This window comes from Herpailurus yagouaroundi, unplaced genomic scaffold (genome assembly GCF_014898765.1).
Source record: "Herpailurus yagouaroundi ecotype Mexico unplaced genomic scaffold, PumYag 142, whole genome shotgun sequence".
Taxonomy (NCBI): Eukaryota; Metazoa; Chordata; class Mammalia; order Carnivora; family Felidae; genus Herpailurus; species Herpailurus yagouaroundi.
In genome coordinates, this window is record NW_024412397.1 from 56,365,087 (window position 1) to 56,382,425 (window position 17,339).

The following is a 17,339-nucleotide window of genomic DNA, read 5'->3' on the forward strand; positions in this document are numbered from 1 at the left end:
GCCATGCGCCATGACTATAAAATTTATGAGTTGTAACTTGAGTGTCGGCAGGATAAAAATAATTATCTTAACATGCAGTTTCCAGGAATAAATAGCAACTAAAAGCATGATTATGATTTTCAATAACAAGAAAATAACTGTATATTAGTGAAGTCAGTGAGAAAAGACAGATCTAAGCCATGTCAAGGCAAGGGAATGTGTGTGAAGAGGGACTATGGAACGTAGCCAGGAGACAAGGCTTGTTACAGCAAAAAATTTTATCAAAGTACATTCTCCAGGGACGTCTGTTAGAACAGCATGACTAAGGAGACAGCCTGTACCTTAAAGGGAGCAACTGATAAGGCGTTGGAACCTCCATCGAGACTAGGGCAACAGAAGGGTGCCTGAGTGGCTCAGTGGGTTGAGCGTCTGACTTTGGCTCAGGTCATGATCTCATGGTTTGTGAGTTCGAACCTGGCATGAAGCTCTGGGCACTGACAGTGCAGGCATGCTTGGGATTTTCTCTCTCTCTCTCTCTCTCTGCCCCTCCCCCACCCATGCTTTTTCTCTCTCAAAAGAAATAAATAAATTTTTTTTTTTTTTTGGAGAGTGGGGCAGTAAAGCACCAAGACGGGAGGGGGGGGGCAAATCTTTAAAATTGCTAGCCATCTAAGCACAACATGCATGGGATTAAACTTTGCAGGGTATCTAGTTGCAAAAAAATATTTAAAGGTGCCTCTTTTTTTGTTTTCATTTTTTTTTCTTTTTTTGGAGGGGTTGTAAAGAAGGAGGGAACCTATGATTTCACAGACCCAGTCTGTCTTTTTTGAATCGACTTTGGTTTGGGTGAGTCACTCGCCCGCGTAAGCCTTGATTTTGCTCTCTCTTAACATCACACACTGCAGAGGTGTGGCAAAGGCCAGGAACAAAGACACCACCAGCTCTTAGAGCAGAATGCTCGGCACATAGTAGGCGCTCAGCAAAGGGCAGCTCTTTTTCTCTGGCTCTTTCCCTTTTTTTCTTACTTTCTCAGCTGGCATCCCAGATAGCTATGATGCATATGTATACACATAGATGTTTTTTAACAGCCAAAAAAATAGAAAGAGAGCAAATGTGTATATATTGTGAAGACGGATGCTGGTAATGAATGTATTAAAAATACAATCCTGTATCCGTGGATATCTGACACTGGATGTGGTAACTGAATAGGTGTAGATCCTATAACTTCTTTAACATTAACGTTTGTCTAGAATCTTTCTGAGATTTCATTTACCCTCCTCTTCTGAAGGCTTCTCCTTACTCCATTTCTGCCAAAGACAACCCCTTTTCTGTGCTACGGAATCCCTTCCTCCATGGGGCAAAATCCATTTCTGCCTGGGATGTCCTGGTTCTGTGACCTCCAGTTCTCCTCCAGCGTCTCACCCGTTCCTTTGAGGGGGTCCCTCTGGTTTTCTTTACCTGGGTTTCTCGCCTTTCCCACACTACCCTTCCCTGTCCTCTGGTCTATGTGTGGCTTCTTTTTTCCTTCCAGGCATGGGTAAGCTCAAAGGTCTTTGAGGAGGGTTATAGGCACCGTGGTCACTTGGTTGCCTTGCATAGAAATACTATGACAGATCCCTTTCCTCACCCCATCCTCTCCTCACGTCAGTTTTTCTACCTACAGCTCCCATGCAGCCCGCCGATGCGGCTCTGCCTCAAGTCCTCTGTGTATGTGTCTCCTCCTCCCTCTCTCTCATCACTTTCCACCGCTCAACATTTGCCTGACCCCCAAAGCCTTACTTTCCCTTCAAGTCCAAGGTGAACCTCACCTCTCCTGGGAAACCTTCCTGCTCTCCCTGTCAGAATTAAGCGCTCCTCTTTGGTGTTTCCCCATAACTGGGGCGGCCACTTAAAAATGCACATAAAATGTTTTATTGTGCAATAATTTCATACCTAGTGTAAGCTGTGAGGCATAATAATAAAATGCACATCTGTGAGCCTAGCACCTATCTTAATAAGAAGAATATTATCAATATCATTGCATCTACAATTCAATCCTCCTGCCCCCCCCCCATAGGTTTTCCTAAAGGATGCTGTTCAGTTTTCCATGGAAAACTTGAGCCTTAGAAAAATGGTATTATATCATTCAACCTTCTGCAACTTTTTTTTTTCATCAACCGTGTTAAAGATTCTTCCACGTGGTTGGTTGACAACTGTAGTTCATTCGCTTTTGTGGCCGTATAATATCTCATTTTGTGACTATGCCATAATTTACTTATCTAGTCTCCTGTGCATAGACATTTGTGTCGTTTCCAATTTCTTGCTAATATGGATATTTTGAAACATTTTATACTGTGTACGTGTGACAATTTTTCAATGGTTTCTTGAGATAGTCAATATCTTATTCATTCAATATTAAATTAATAAGATGATATGCAGAAATACTACGTTGGCAGTGTATATATCTTTATAACATAATGCATAATTGTTTTCCCGTATTGTTGCGTCAGATTACCCACTCCCCCCAATGTATAAGATTTGATATTTTCATAAAATTGTCTTTTGAAACTCATCACTATCACACTTTATACCATGCTTGGTGGTATATAAATACTCATCTCCCTATGAGATGATAAATATCATATTTTATTCTTGTTTATCCCCATGGCCTGCATCAGTTTTAAAAAATACTTCTAAAAATGATAAATGAATACCAAACTGGAATAAATACAACAACCTGTATTTGATTTGAGTTACCAGACTTTTGCTTTTTTTTTTTTTTAAGTATATTTACTTATTTTGAGAGAGAGAGAGAAAGCATGAGTCGGGGGGCGGGGGGACAGAGAGAGAGGAAGAGAGAGAATCCTCACATCTTTGCCAACAGAGCCCGACGTGGGGCTCACACTCATGAACCATGAGATCACGACCTGAGCTGAAATCAATGTTGTACACTTAACCCACTGAGCCACCGGGAGCCCCGACTTTCTGCTTTTTAATGCAAACACCATGGAAAGGTTATGGTATTATCAATCGTTTGCACAAAATGATTAATTCCATCAGATTGCTTTCCTATTAGCTCAGCAGAACTAAGAAAATGATAGTTTCGTTTGAGAAAGAGAGAAGGTACTACATTGGAAGCAAGAAATACATTTTGGAAAGAAGAGCCTAAAGAGTGTGACTCAGGATGTGGACACTAGAGCCCAGAGAGATGAGCACTAGGAGATAAAGAAAGGGTGCGGGAAGGGAATCACAAAACACTTCACACTCAGCCAAAGATTGTCACCTGAGGTTCTCCATGTGGCTTCCTGACCCAAACTCTCACAACTGATGCTAATATTTCCCAAAAAAAATTTTTTTAACGTTTTTCTTTTTCTTTTTCTTTTTTTTTTTTTAACGTTTATTTATTTTTTTGGGACAGAGAGAGACAGAGCATGAACGGGGGAGGGGCAGAGAGAGAGGGAGACACAGAATTAGAAACAGGCTCCAGGCTCTGAGCCATCAGCCCAGAGCCCGACGCGGGGCTCGAACTCACGGACCGCGAGATCGTGACCTGGCTGAAGTCGGATGCTTAACCCGCTGCGCCACCCAGGCGCCCCACGTTTTTATTTTTCAAGAGACAGAGAGGGGCAGGGCACGAGCAGGGGAGGGGCAGAGAGAGAGGGAGACACAGAATCGGAAGCAGGCTCCAGGCTCCGAGCTGTCAGCACAGAGCCCAGCGCAGGGCTTGAACTTCAAAATTTTTTTATAATATAGATTGAATGTGGTCGTCTGGGCTAGCCTGGAAACCTAACCATAACTTTTAACATTTTCTCTCGGGGTAAAGAACTCAAAAATTCTGAACAACTACTGACAAATACACTTTTGGAAAAATGACTCATCTGTAAAATGGGGAATGCCTATATTCAGAAAGTAGGTCTCTGCCTTTTATCACTCCAATCTCTTCACCCCGAGGGCCAAAGAAGCCAGAGGCTAAAGAAAAGAAGCATTTCTGTGCTCTTAAAAACAAAACGCACAACATCCATTAAACTACACTTTGATCACTGCTTGTCTTCCGCTTTGAAAAATCACTCAGAAAAGGAGTACCCAAACCTCCCCAAGTAGGAGATAGGCAGGCATTCCTTATGCGGGAAATGTAAGAAATTGAAAAGAAGCCACTGGCTCAAAAAAGAGGAAGACTATGTCAGCAGCGTTACTCAACCTGTGTCTAAAGGGCACAAGATACTCCTGAAACCCCCACATGAAGGCAATTGACAATAAAAGGCTTCAAAACATCCAGAGGTCATTGACCTTGTCCTGCTCACATCTTTGATGCTGGCTTTCACATCATGTGCAAACTGATACTTTAGTAGGTCAATGCCTAAAAACAAATTCCTGAATTCAGTAGGTCTATTTGTGAACCGAGATGAGTCAATAAAAAGTGGGTAAGAACTACACCATAAATCTCAAGCCAGCAACCCCACACAGGCGCAATTCCGCCTGTCTCTACAACAACAAAACCATCCAACCATCAAAAAAGAAATGCATTTGGAACAGAACTCAGTGTTTTCAGCCCTGGTAGAATGCACATGCTCACCGCACTCTATTTGGCGTCAAGGGGATAGCCAAGGCTTGCTGAAGTTACAGGGAAAGGTTTAATAGAGGTCTTTAAAATATTACTCTGATTAACTCTGACACCTCAACTGTTTCCAAAAATCCATGAACCGCTGCGCTTTAATTTTCATCCTAGTTCACAATGCTGAGGCACTGTAGCGATTTGCATTTATTGAACACCTCCTATGTCACAAAATCTGGCTCTTGGCTATTAAGAGAGTTTGGATTTTGGGGGGGTCGGTGGTGGGAAGTGCTAGGATGATGTTCAGGGGTTGACTCGGGTTAATTTTCTGTGAACACAGCACAATTTGATACGCAGCATTCCCTCTCCTCCACGTCCAGCACCGTGAGGTGTAACGTGAGGAAATGATGCTTTTTCCCTCTGACATGTGCTTTCCAATTCTCAACCCTTTTTCCGCAATCTTGCTGAAATTATACTTCCGGTCGGAGGAATAACTTGATGGGTCAGGCACTTTCTCTCAAATCAACTCATTTCCAAGTAGGAAGTTAACTGCATTCCCATGGAAAGTCACTGGGGGTTCAGCCCAGCTGTTCCAGAGAGTATCATATGAGCAGCTCACAGTAAAGGCCACTCGCTACTTTCCAGCCCTGCCTGGTGGACCTTCATCTTCCACTAGACTAACAGCTAGTCAGATGTAACCGACACTGCCTTTCCACGGAGTCAGGAGAAAGCATTTTGAAAGATGGGCTACACGTTAGCTTGTGTTTATCCTACCAGTAGATTTCAATGGAAACTACACGGAGAAAGCATCTTGCTAGGCTTTGGAAAGATTGTACTCAGAGTAATTTATGTATTCATTCGTTCGCTCACTCCTTTAGTTAAAAACCACCTGCCCAGCCCCTCCTATGCCTGGAGTTGATCCCCCGCCCCTGGAGCGGCTCCCCCAGGGAGCTCTATCTTTTCTGCACATGCTCCGTCTGCTGACAGCCAGTTATCTGAAAAATGTGGCCAGGCAAATGGCAGAGGCTAACTAATGTTCAGAGGAGAAAACCGGAAGGAGGGAGTGATCCTGCTCTCATTCCTTGGCCATCGATGCTTCCCGCAGCCCGCTCTTGACTCCCCAAATTACAGCCTCCCTCCAGCCCACCTCACACTCCTTGGCCTCGTGTTCCCAGCCCTGGGATTCTCCGGCACAGCGGGACAAAAACCTACCCAGAATATCTTTAAAATCACCCAAATTTGTGAGGAGAGTTAGAAGAAGAGGGAGCTAAAATGAGATTCCGGGTAACATGGTCAAGCAGGGGAAATGCTGAGCTGGTTCAGAAAAACAGTAGATTAACTGTCATCAGGCTAACATTACCAATTAACCAGAGACTTAAAGTGAGATTACTTGGGCTGATAATAATAATACCATTCTTGTTAAAGAATTCTTTAGGACTTTTATATCGCAAAGTGCTATTTCCATTTCCTCGTGTCAAACTGTCTCAGTAACACTGACCTGTAAAAACTGTCACGGTACTTATGCTGTGTTATCAGGTTTAAAAAACAAAAGGTTTTTAATCTATCATGATGCTTTAGGATCGTAGATTTGAAAGCTGAAGCAGCTGTAACTCCATCATAAAGATGAGTAAACTGTCATCCAGGGAAATTAAGTGACGATGAACCCACAATCTGGAAAATTACACCAATGCTTATTTTTCCTGAAACACATTTAGTTATCTCCTAACCGTATCGTAGGGAGAGCAAAGCTACACTTAAGACAAAATAGGACATGAAGTACGCTGAAATGCAAGAGTATATTCGTGTGCGAAAAGTACAGGACATAAAACAAAACATCATGATACTTTTTTACTCAGGGAAAAGGTCTGACAACCGGGTCACATGTACAGCATTACTCATTGGTGCATTACCTAATTAATTTTCATCTTTCATATGCTTTTCAAATGGCTAAGAATAGCACAAATTACTCATCCCTTGTAAATACAATGCAGATGATGTTGCAACATGATAATATTCCCCGGAATTCATAAATTTCGTGGCAGAAAAGTATCCACGTCATCCCGCCTTTAAAAAAATAAGATCTTGTGTGTTTCCAATATCTAACCATAAGAGAAAAAGCAAAGAGCCTCCTGAGAAAGGACCCAGGTCAAGGGAGAAAATAACCAAGGGGCAAATCTCGGCCCGAGGCCAGCGTGGATGTGACGGGAAATGCAAAACCTTCCCAGCTGCCCCTCTAACTTCCTGTCCTCTTGTGCCATTAGACTTCCCCACTCACAGTCGTGGTAATCTTTCTATATCTAACCCCCTCATATCACGCTTTGGCATAAAATCCTGCCTTGCTTCCCCAGTGCCTATCAAATAAATTCCACAATTTGATAAGCTTGCAAGTTGGGTATACTTGCTCAGATTTACCATGTACCAAGCATCGTATATGAAAACACAGAAGTTGTAACAGACTCGGAGTGCGATACAGAGTATGTCTTGCTCCGTCCTCCATTCTAGAACCCAGATGCTTGCGCCAGAGTCCCAGGGGTAAGAGCCGCGTCTGTGCAATCGCAGAGTCCGCTGAATGGCATTGCTATGTGGTGGTGTCGTCAAGGCAAGGGGTGACTACTGGACCTCATGGGGCCACAGGGGTAACGGCGCCCTGAGCAGTGACCCACGACCTGCACCCGGTCCAGACTTGAGGCAGGCCGAGGAACGCATCACAGGCTGGCAGTCCTGGTGGCTCCGTGTTAGGTTCGGGCCACAGCGAGTTTAGGAGCATCCGTGGTGCCTTGGGGATCTTTGAGGTGAAATGTCAGCACGGTGGCCAGAATAAGAACAAATAAAAATGGTGGGGGGCACCCAGCACAGAGAAGGCTTGGTTTTGCAAGCAGGGGATCCTCTGGGCTTCCAAAAGGCCAGTCGGGAGAAAGGGGACTATGGTTAGAATTACCACTGTTGCAAGGTGGTGACAAAGTCCAAGAAGTACAGTTGTGCCACAGTTTATTAAGCTGTTTGGCCTTGGAAACATGGGTTACTCTTACATCCACTATCAATTAGAGAGCTCTTTCAAAACAAACAAACAAACAAACAAACAAACAAAAACAGATCAGCTCTGTCCATTTGAAAAAAAAAAAATGAGGTACAGCAGTTTTACCTAATTATCTTGGTAATTAAACCATCAGTGTAGATCCCTTCAAGACCAAGGAGCCTAAATAAATCTGCCACATATTATTTTAGTGTAGGCAGAGATAAATGTCCCTGATGCTCATTATTTTTCCAACATGCATGATGCAGATACAGAGGGGGTAGACTAAAAATAATAATTTCTATTTGATTTTGAAATGCAGAAACATTTTGCAGTAGGATTATCAGGTTTATCTTCCTAATTGCGTTTTGCTTTGGTTACTATTTAAAAAAAAACAACTTGAAAAGTGGCAAAGAGATTACATCTAAATATACTCAGGATTAAAGGTTATTTTTTAATGTGTATACATTTTTTGAGAGACAGAGAGAGGCAGAGCGTGAGTGGGGAGGGGCAGAGAGAGAGGGAGACACAGAATCCGAAGCAGGCTCCAGGCTCTGAGTGGTCAGCCCAGAGCCCGACATGGGGCTCGAACCCACGAACTGTGAGATCATGACCTGAGCTGAAGTTGGAGGCTTAACTGACTGAGTCACCCAGGCGCCCCTAAAGGTTGTTGTTTTTTTTTTTTTTAATGACTAAAAAATAAACAAACATCGTCAGGACCAAAAGCTTGAAACACAAATATTGAGAGTAAAAGTTGATTGGTTAAATATAAATTGTCACATTTGAATTAACTGTTACAAAATGTGCATCATATGACACAAACGAACGGGTGTATTTGTTGGAGCACTTAACCATGTGCCAGACATTTTATAACTATTATTTTCATTTCTTATAACAATTCTGCTAGGGGAACATTACTGAACCAGTTCCGCAGAAGAAGAAACAAAGACTCAGAAAACTTAGGTGATTTGTCCGTCCCCAGACACTCTGCTAGAACCCACTTGTACTGGAGCAGTTGGATAATTACGGCAGCTTGACTGTCTCACTCCTGCACCCAAATCTTTATCTCAAGGTCTGTTTCCAAGAGAATCCAGACTAAAACGACACAGACACTGAGGTGTGTGTGTGTGTGTGTCTGGGGGACAGAAGCTTAGCTCACAGAAGTGTAAAGGTAGGTGAAGGAAGGGAGAACATTCTCCAAAATCGACCATATTTAAACAATTCTTAAGGATCTATGCTAAAAGTCATCGTTAAGACCATGATAAAAGGGAATTTGTGAAATTGGCATGGAAGCAAAACAGTGAGATACAGAGAAAGAGGCAAAAGGTGGCATCTTTTCTTTGCCCCCACCCCAGCATCCACCCACATATGAACATCTTCCTCTTTATTCAAAAAGATACTTCACTTCAACTCCTTACACATTGGGATGGGTTCTGAATATAATATCAGGCTATTTGCTCATCGTGTATCAGATCACCATGTTTATTCTATTTTTTAGGGTTTGTAGCTACGTCTTTTTAATTTTTTTAATGTCTGTTTATTTATTTGGCGGGGGGAGGTTGGGGCAGAGAGAGAGAGAAACCTCAGCAAGCTCTGAACTGTCAGGGCAGAGCCAGTTGCGGGGCTCGATCTCACAAACTATGAGATCCTTACCTGAGTGGAAACCAAGAGTCAAAAGCTTAACCAACTAAACCACCCAGCCACCCCTACATCTCTTTAAACATTCTCACATTGTGTTGGTATTTTCTTATTTATAATGCAAATGAAAAAGGGCACCCAGCATTCAAAGAGACAAGGATTTCAGGTGGAATGCAAATGTATCTTAATCTGTTTAAACACTTTTTAAAATCTCTATTTATTTTTGAGAGAGAGAGCTCAACAGCTGCTGACAGCTCAGAGCCTGACTCAGGGCTCGAACACACTAACTGTGAGATCATGACCTGAGCCAAAGTTGGACGCTTAACCGACTGAGCCACCCAGCACCCTGTATCTTAATCTGTTTTAAATCAGACCACTAGCTTATCCAAATGGTCTTGGGCCACAGGGACTCCTGGTTTGATGATTCAGCTCTGCAGAGCTTTGTGGCTATTGGGGAAAAAAATAAGTTCTCTAGGTAAAGGTGAATATGAGTCTCTGGTTAAATATTTGCTTGCATTTGAACTTGTTCTTGTGAATTTTCCACGATCTGCTTTTATATGGAAGAGGTGACAGAGATGGGGAGATTTGCCGATTTTTCAAAAAACTATCAGGCTAGTAATTAAAATGTTATATCTCACTTTATCACATTATTAAGTTCTTTTTCATCCCCTGTGGAATGTAGAGATACTAATCCTCCAATATTTCCACTTACCAGTGAGAAAGCTGCAACAGAGAAAAGCTGAACAAGTGGTCAGAGGAAGCGAGTTTGGAAGAGTGTCCTGATAGAAATCACATGTATGGGCCAAATGTTTTCATATAGTGGCTGACCAACGTATTTTCCAGTTTGAAACATATGTCTGTAAGCTTTATGAACACGGTGTGTCAAAATCTACATAACACAGATCATCCACGTTCTCATATTCCAGAAGAGATCTGAGTATATGATTCTAACATTACAACAAAGTGTGTCATTCCCAACTATTCAAAATCTCAGCACCTGATCATGACCTGTTTTGTTCTACTGACTCATTTCATGAGCCATGGGCACTTTCTAACTATTTGATGAGGATGGGTTTATACTCTCAAGTGTGAAGGTGGTATATTTAAGACTGTTTGGAAGCATTTTTCCATTCCCGGAATACGGAAGCTGGCAAGCCTTTTACGATAATTTGTTTCTCCACCTGTCCTCAAACATGTCGTATACACCAGAGGCAGGGCTGTCTTTTCGTTCTTCTGGATCAGAAACATTGGAGCGACTACCCATGCTAATTAACGCGCCATGATGCTATCTTGTGAATCAGGGAGCCGTGGTAGGAATCAGACAAAAGGCTCTGTAAAAGAGATTCTAGAGCAGATGAAGTCATAAGCCCCAAACCAAGAACTCTCTCACATATTTCCAGATGCTCCAGCAGTTCATAGGCATCTTGCCAAGCAAGCATGCCTCATTTTTCTTTCAGCCCGGTTACTACCGGCTTGGCTCTCCACATTCAAGTCTGCTTTTTCGCCTCTCTACTATGAAGAATATTGAAAATTATATGGATCCTTCCAGCTACCAAAGCTGAAACTATTTGTGTAATTAAACACAAATGCGGTAAAGGGTGGTTTGTGAAGGTTCCAGGTGACTGTCTCTTCTCCACTTTGCCTATAAAGACCTGATCAAGCATTGGCTGCTTCCTCCTCATACTGCCTTGCCGTGGGTTTAGAACATCTTTCTCCTGTGTCGCCCCTTCTCAGGCTCCGTATGATTGTTCACACAATGAAAAGTCCTTGAGCCCCCACTCTGGGCACCCCTTGGTGGTGAATTCAGAGATGAATAAGCTCTCAATCAACAGGAGCACACTGGAGAATAAATACAAGGGATGTGCCATGTGAGAAGAAAAAGCAAAGAGCTACAGAAGAAAAGATAAGGGAGAGGGACCTTCCGAGCGTGACCAAGAAAAACTTCCTGAGGAAGGTAGTGTTTGGGCTGAGCCTTGAAAAACCGGTAGGATTTCAAGATCTAGGGTGAGGAGACGCATTTTGGTTGAAGGAATTGGGTGATAAAACATACACACACACACACACACACACACACACAGCTAAAAAGATGCATCAGAAACGGTGACAGGTGCGAGGTTTCCTGTTGGGACCAGTGGGATATAATGTTGGAGAGCTAGGAGACAGAACTCAGTGCTCTGAATACAGATCTAAGGATTTTAGGAAAACAGGAGGGACTTGAGGTTTGGAGCTGGGGAGTGATGTAGTTAAAATGCTACTGTGAAAGGATTGAAGTGCAAGCAGAAGTTAGGGGAGGAGGGAGGAGACAGGGCTAAGCTTATTAGCACAAAAATCCAAGCAGGAAGTGACAAGGGCCTGGGGCAGAACAGGTGGCAAATCTGAAGGGCTAGAAGTCCAGGAGCCACCACAACATGGCCACTGACATTTGTGAGGTGTGTGTCTGTGGGGGAGCCATGTGAGAAGAGGAAACCATAAACTAGTTTCCCCCTGGTGATTCACCGTTGCCCCGGGATAAAGAAGGAAAGCATAAAACTGACGAATGAGTTTTAGACATATTCAGATTGAGGTGACCATGGAACAGCTGGGTAAAGATATCCACGTGGCAGGTGGAAATGCAAGAAATGCATAGGTTTCTAATGGAATCTGAAGACTGAAAATCTGCAAATACCCCGCCCAGCCAACCTCCACTCCTGCTTCTAGAAAACCAGAAGCTGGTTGCCAGGGCAGCTAACCTATAATGCAAGATGGGTGCCATGGGTTTTACCTGTTCCGGACCCCTCCCCAGGTTGCATTCCTAACTCCATTTTACTGGTGGGGACGCTGCAGCTCAGAGACTTTACATCATGTGCCGGAGTCAGCAGTAAGGGAGCCGAGTTCTGATTCACATCTTTGTTTGCATGTTCCACGTCCACACTAAGAAATGATTGGGGGCACCTGGGTGGCACAGTCGGTTAAGCGTCCGACTTCAGCCAGGTCACGATCTCGCGGTCCGTGGGTTCGTGCCCCACGTCAGGCTCTGGGCTGATGGCTCGGAGCCTGGAGCCTGTTTCCGATTCTGTGTCTCCCTCTCTCTCTGCTCCTCCCCCGTTCATGCTCTGTCTCTCTCTGTCCCAAAAATAAAAATAAACGTTGAAAAAAAAAAAAAGAAATGATTGCCTCTTCCTCCTTTTATTTCAGGGCTCCCAATGTAAGGACTAGCACGCACTCCTTTGCCCACTAATATTTATTTTCCTGCTCTCTCCTGATCAGCCCCAATTATATCCAGAGCCACTCCCCATCCCATCACTGTTCTTAACCTAGTTAGCTGCTCAAACTTGCTCATTATAGAGGATTCCAAGATACCATACTTTGGGCTCCTGTGCCTTGAGCTCTGTCCACATTCCCACCAGGGTACGACCCCCTGGATAAACTTTGGGCTATGTAACCCACAGCTCCTCAATGTTTGCTGCCCATTCTTTCTTTCTTTTTCTTAAGATCTTATTTTTTCTTTGAAGATTTTGTTAAAGTAATCTCTGTACCTAACGTGGGACTTGAACTCACGACCCTGAGATCAAGAGTCGGACACTCCACCAGCTGAGCCAGCCAGGGACCCCTCCCAGAACACATGAACTTCAGAACACATGCTAGACATCCCTCAGAGCTGCTTTTTTTTTTAATGGGACATGTCATTACGGCATCAGCTGCTCCCAATCGAAAGTTTCACATGCTACTCAACCAAATATAAATAATTTTCTTCTCCCTAGCAACTTGGTAGCTACCTTTGATTTCTTTTTCGCCCTGGCAAAATGACAAATCCTAAACTTTCTAACAGCTCTCTGTATTTCTCCATCTGTACTGCAGAGGTCATGCTAAAGTGGCTTTCAAATCTCTAGCCCTCAGCTCTACACTGAAAGTTATATTTTCTAATCAGTTGTGTGTCTCGTGATTCTTGGTTAACTTGCTCTGAATCAGAAAATTCTATGTTCCCTGTGCTAGGTCTCACACTTTCCTTCCCTGTACCTCGGATAACTCTGAAGTCATAAAGGGATTCTCACAGGGTGGCAGGTGAAAATTATTATTCTCCTTCTAGAGGAGGAAGTGGCTGCTCGGAGTGGACTGTGACTCATTCGGCTCCCTGGGTCTTTTTAATGAACCGTTCACAGTCAACTGCCCCGGCCTCCTCGAGAAGAGAAGAAACAGACATGGAGACTTCTTGAATAAAATGGTGGGCACAGAGGAGAGAGGACGTGGAGTGTTACAGGTCAAAAGAGAGAGCAGGAAAGAATCAATAACTAGGCAGGCTGACCTTCAGGGAACTTCTTTTTAGTCTGTTTACGTATGGCCCTAGGGGTGAACTTCTTCAAATCCAAACCACAAGACCCCTCCTGAGTGAAGTTTCCTTTGCTGTTGCTGTGCTAAGCTGGGGCTCACTTTGCTAAGACCTATTACCTTTCTCACCTGCCTATACAATAGCAACAAAATTATGACTCCTTTTTAGCTCACCAACTAGAATATGTAGGCAGACGCCGTGTCATGCTTACCTTTGTCATCCTAGACTTTGAATAATGAATATATCTAAAATAGAATACTTGTGAAAGTAGTGAGATCCCCGTTTCTAGAAGTATTCAACCAGACAATTATGGAGGGACTTCAGCCATGCCGCTGTCATTCTGTCATTTATAAAATCCCTAATATCTTAAGGGCATTCGTGTGTGTGTGTGTGTGTGTGTGTGTGTGTGTGTGTGTGACAGAGAGAGAGAGAGACAGAGAGAGAGAGTGCACGAGTGAGGAAGGGGAAGAGAGAGAGAATTCCAAGCAGGCTCCACCCTGTTAGCACAGAGCCCAATTCGGGGCTGGAACCCATGAACCATGAGATCTTGACCTGAGCCAAAATCAAGATGCTTAACTGACTAGGCCATCCAGGCACCCAGGGCATTCTTATTTAAAGTGGTTGCACCAACCCCAAATTTAACAATATATGTAAAAATAAGTTTAAAGTTTACAAATATATACAACTAAACAATACACACTAGTCCTCAAAGTGACTATTACAATTAGTTTAATATTCTGATTGTAATAATGATGGATCATAGAAATTATTAAATGTCTTCAGGCTAAAGTTTTTAATCACAAGCGCGGGTGTATAAATGTTAATTGAACACCGCACCTACTATATATCTCAGATCCTAGGGATAAAAGGATAAGGAACACGGAGCCCTGCCTTCAATCATTTACATTCTAGTGAAGGGTTATCTCCATTATTGGGATTGAGAGGTCACAGTCTAGTTATATAATTTTATTTTGTGCCTCTGCTCCTCAGCACAGAGAATGTTTTCTTTGGGTTACTACCCTTTAAAAGAAGCCTGTTTAAAAGTCCTCTTCGGAAACTAACGTTAGGAGAGAGGATCTTTAACCCCTGAGGAGACTCAAGTCTCTACTGTGAATGATCCAGCTGGGAAATGCCTATGGCAGAAAAAGGAAGGGGAAGAAGGAGGCCTGCAAGGTCATTTCAAAACCAATCTGAACTCGAACCCCTCCTGGCTATAAATTAAGGGTAGAGATGTGTACACCTTCACCCTCACCCCACATCCACTCCCACCTCCAAAGGCAACACATTTGCAACGTGGGAAGAGCAAACCTTGCTGGGCCCCTTAGTAACTGTCATTCGGAGAAATGCAATATAGGGGCCTCCACGTAGACCCTGCTGTACCAGATTAGAGTCTGTTTCTAATCAAATGGAATTTACGTTTAAACCGGAATTAGATTTGGGACTTAACAGTCATTTCTACTTTCATTCATTTCGTGGATTCCAGCTCTCTCTATCGGCCTAGTCTTAATCCAATGCACTTCGGAAGGAATTACACAGGAGTTGTCGCCGAGCCTGGGGGTGGGGGTGAAGGGGGCGCTAACGCTGGGGCCCCTCCGGAGACCTCTCGACTGGGTCGGCCTTGCCTGGCCCCGGGATTTTGGCGCTCACCGCCGCCCTACAGAGACTGCACTAAGCCACGGATCCCGGCATTTCCCCTTTCCGCGTTTATTGGACGCCGCCTCCGGTTCCCGACAGGATTTCGCCACCTGCACCCAGGCTTTCCCGGCTCAGAGACAGAAAGAAAAGCGAAAGCCGTGGCCCGCGGGCCAAAGGGGAGGCCCAACACGCCGCGCGGCTGCTGCTCCTGAATCCGCAGTGGCCGCGAGGGCTGTTAAGCACACAGTGAAGACCCCCGTCCTCAACTTTCAGCGCAACTCCGGTGCCGCCGACACTGCCGCAGCCCCGACGAGCCCTCGCCGGCCTGCCCAGACCCGCCCACCCCCCGCCCCCTTCTCCCCGGCAACGCGACCCAGTGGCGCCCTCCGGCAGCGGGTCCCCGGCCACCCCACCTCCGGAGCAGCACGCCTCCAGCCTGCCCGCGCGGGCCTAGCTCCCTGGCCTCGGAGCAAGATGCGCCCAGGGGCGTTCGGCTGCTCAGCGGCCCCAACTTCGGCTTCCCAAGTGACACGACGCCCTCCCTCGAGCGCGCGCCTGCCTCTGCCAGCCTCCACCAGCCTCCACGCGAGGTCCTTACAGCCCCGCCGCGGGAAAATGAAATGCCCTGCGCGGGGCGCTCCCCTGGGTTTTGAGAAACCGCTTCATCGGCCTGGGAGGACGCCTCGATCCTCTACCCGCAACCTCCGGCCAGATGATTTCCACCCTGGGACGCGCCCAGGTGGAGGAGCCTGGGAACTGGAGCGGGAGGAAAGGAGTCAGCTGCGCTGAGTTGCTGGGATGCAGTTGCGCGCCACTTGCGGTGAGGGGCTGAAGGGCCCTGCGGCTCGGCTCCTCTGAGCAGGGGGAGCGGGCTCCTGTGCCTCTGCCTCGCGGAGGATCGCACACGCTCACCCTGGCGCGCGCGCACACACACACACACACACACACACACACACTGCCACCAGCACCCTCACCCCGCGAGCCGGGACGCGGAGGTCGGAGCCCCTGGCCTCTTTAAGGCAGGGGCTGAAACGCCCAGATGGAGGCAGAGGCTCTCGCCTCTCCTCCAAGCTTGCACCATCCTAGGAGCTCCCCTCCACCTTCACCACCAGCACCCCCCAATTTCCCAGAGCAAGAAAGGTCTTGCTTCTGACATTCTGCTCCCTGAGCTAGCGCTTCAAGCTGCAGGGGAGTGGGGGGGGGGCGGGATGGCTAGCAGGAGCACTGGAAAGCGAGTCCGCGCTCACCTCCGCCCTCCGCGCGGAGAACTGGCCAGCCCCACTCGTCTCTGGAGCACAACTAGGCGGCCAAGGCCGGAGAGCCGGACCCCGGGGCGTTCCAATTCCAGTGAGGGCAGGGAGGGTAGTGACAGCAGCAGCCACTTCGCGCGTTGGCAAAGGCACGGAATCTCCGAATAGGCTGAACCGCCGGCGCGGAGGGGTGGAGGCGAAAGGGGCGGAGGAGGAGTTGCCGGGGCCGAGAGGGATGACGTCCTCCAGCGCCTCTGGCTCGCGGGGATTGAAGATTCCTGCGCTCGCCCGGCCCAACGCGCTCTCTCCAGGGCTTCGCAAAGGCGCCGCGCCCGGCTCCGCTGCGGCTCCCGAACGACGCGCACGGGGGCGATCCCCGCCAGCTTGAACCAGGGTGCAAGCCCTCTGGCCATCTCAGAGCATCTCTCTGCCTGTCCACACGCCTTGGGGTGCCCGCCCGAGAGTCCCTGCCGATTCTGGGCGGGCCCGGGCAGACAGCCCCCGGCCGGACCAGCCTCGCCCCTTCCTCGCTTTCTCCCTCATCGACCTCGAGCCAAGGGCAGGCGCCCGCGCCCCGTCCCCTGCCCACTGGGCGAGCCGATGTCCCGGCCAGCGCCCGGCTGCGAACAGGGATGGGGCACCGGAAAGAAGAGGCGCTCACCTGAGTCACCCGAAGCCTTCCTCTCCAGCCTCTCCTGGAGCCTGTTCGCAGCCCCCAGGCACAACCTTCCTCGAAGAAAAAAAGTAGCGCAAGGGCAAAAGAGAGGTAGGGCTGCTTACAGGTCCCTGCGCAGAGGCTTCTTCCTCCGGATTCTCCCGGGTCCAGTGTCGGGCTCGGCGGCGGGAAAGGGCTGCCGGAGGCTGGAAGGGGCCGCCAGACCCGGGCTGCTCCTGCAGCGGTGGCGGCGGCACCTCCAACTTGCCACCTGCAGCGCGCGTCGGGCGCCTGTGACAGCCCGCGCCGCTCAGCCCGCGCCGGCCGGCCCT

The 17,339-nt window shown here is 46.7% G+C and overlaps 1 protein-coding gene across 1 annotated transcript in view; it reads right to left on the minus strand.

Moving 5' to 3' along the window:
* Nucleotides 1–17,126, minus strand: part of EPB41L3 (erythrocyte membrane protein band 4.1 like 3) — a 237,586-nt gene extending 220,460 nt beyond the window's left edge. The window contains exon 1 of the mRNA XM_040479329.1: nt 17,014–17,126. The gene's annotated coding sequence lies outside the window, so the exon portion shown is untranslated. The remainder of the gene's footprint in view (nt 1–17,013) is intronic.
* Between the last annotated feature and the right edge of the window lie 213 nt (nt 17,127–17,339).